The sequence below is a fragment of the Hyaena hyaena genome, unplaced genomic scaffold (genome assembly GCF_003009895.1).
Source record: "Hyaena hyaena isolate Hyena2069 unplaced genomic scaffold, ASM300989v1 scaffold_100, whole genome shotgun sequence".
Taxonomy (NCBI): Eukaryota; Metazoa; Chordata; class Mammalia; order Carnivora; family Hyaenidae; genus Hyaena; species Hyaena hyaena.
Window position 1 is genome coordinate 3,328,341 of NW_024080732.1, and position 2,536 is coordinate 3,330,876.

Consider the following 2,536-nt stretch of genomic DNA (forward strand, 5'->3'; position numbering starts at 1 on the left):
AACTGACAAAAGTGGCTCACCCTGGGTGGAATTGGGTAGGGATCAAGAGGAACTTTGGACTTATTTGTATTGGGCACATTAAAAAAACAAAACAAAACTAGAATAAATTGCTGTATTACTTGTTTGATCAAAAACTAAATTTTAGAAAACAAGAAAAACAGGTATGACAATAGCTAATAGCCTGATATTCATATTTGAAACATACCTACTATTGTGAAAAATGGGCATGAGAAGACACAACTCTAATTTTTATTTAAAAAAAAGAAGCTGTCATACGTTATATTTTGAAAAAAAATCATTGCAAATACTTACTAAAGGATTGAAACCACACAGAAAGATTATTGAATTAAAAGTAGAATTTTCTCACATCTATGTGCATACACTTATATACATATATAGCTATGTCTCTATACATATCTCCACCTATACTTATATAAATATATACATATATACTTAAAATATTATATATTTGTATACTTAAATGTATACAAATTAATCCATTCTACCTACCACTTTGTAATTGCTTTTAAATTACAAATTGCCATAATAGGCATCTAGATTATTATTTCTAGATTTTTGCTATGTCAAAATGTTACAATGAATATGTCTGTATATATTCATGTAAATGCATTTAGATCAATATAGATTACACATCATATAATAATATATGTGATTTATATATGTAATTTAAAATATTTATCACATATACTGAGATAGATAGGTAGATAGATAGAAAGATAGATGAGTCTGACACCACCAAGTTGCTTTTGTAGCTATCATACCAATTATGCTTTTAGCAATAAAATATGAAAATTCTTGTTTCCTTATGTTCTTACCAGCTTTGGACGTTAGTTTAAAAATGTTGTCATTCTCACAAATTAAAACAAAATGGTATCTCGTATTGTTTTCTCTCTCTTTAATTATTAAGACATACTAAATAATACTCAATGTCACTCAAAATTAAGGAATGGTTGCCTCAGTGTTATGGCTCAAAAGAGCGGTGGGTATTTATACCAAAGGCATGGAAATGAGATTCACCTAAAATAGACTTTAAATAACCAAGTAGTCTTCACTTCATTTGTAGTATACGATCATGACATTTTTCATATATGTGAAAAAGTTTATTGTTCTCCATTAAGTATCTATCTCCCGTTATATCAGATGGTTTTCTAGAGGCTAAATACAATGTATATTTGTAGTACTTCTATCGTTTAGTTTCTCTTCAGTTTTTGGTATTATACAATAATCTTTCTTAAAAATCTTCTCTTCCTTTTGCTTCTAGGACATGTACTTTATGTTTTCTCCAACTCTAGTTCCAAATCTGATTGCAAGATACTCTTCGTTTGTTTATCCCCTAATTTTAGTGATCCCTGAAAGTCGGTCTTTAGCATCTCCTCACAGTACACACACTCTCTGACTTACTTCTTTTATTTCCATATTACCTACATGGTGATGTCACAAATTTTTATCTCAATTCAGCCTATATGTCTTATTGTGAACTATTTACCTATATAATCCAATAGAAATCTTATTCAGAATATTCCACTGGAAACAAGTAAACAGATCCCCAATTAGCTTTTCTCTTCTCCTCCACCACCCCCCCGCAAAGTTCCACATTTTCTTCTCTATTCTCTACCCTACAAACAGCACCACAATTAATTCAATTGCGCAGGCCCCAGTCTGGGCTGTCACCTTCCACAGCCAGCTAGTCATTCTTGTATTAGTTTTATCTCTTAATTTTTTTTAAAAACAAGTTTATTGATTTTTGAGAGAGAGACGGGGAGGGGAAAGAGAGATGGAGACACGGAATTCAAAGCAGGCTCCAGGCTCTGAGCTGTCAGCACAGAGCTAGACAGGGCTGGAACTCAGGAGCTGTGAGATCATGACCCCAGCCGAAGTCTAATGTTAACCAACTGAGCCACCCAGGTGAGCCTCTATCTCTTAAATAGTACTAGAATATGTTACACGTGTTTCACACTATCACCGTCCTGAACGGTCCACTAAATGTTTTTTGAATAGATACATGAGCGAATAAATTGGACAGGAAGATAGTAAAGTGCAAGAAATAATAGCACATAGTGGCGTATGTTAATCACTGGAATAGATTTAATATTTTTTCCGTTTTTCAAAGTGCTTTTTCAGAATTTGAGTTTCCTCATTCAGTGTCATGAAAATGAGATCAGTTAACCTTTTCTTGTACATTCTCGCCTTTCTTCAGCCTCCTTCCCTTCATGTGGATCCCTTTTTCCCTCATTTCTTCTCTTTCGCTCTTCAATCCTGCCCTTCTTTCTGGGACCCACTTCGGCTTCTCGTTCCCTTTCCCGGGCCCGTCGCCTTCCCTCGCAGCACGCTGGTCAGCTCCTCCGGCCAGTGTGAGGGCTCAGCCCCGCCCACACGGAGCCCGAGTCACAAGGCTGCGGGCGGTGAGCGACGAGGCAGGCGGCCAAGCGGGCGGGGCGAGGCCAGGGCTCCGCAGCGCGCGTGGGCGGAGCCAGACGCACAGTCCGCCCTTGCTATATCTGCGCCTGCGCGGGAC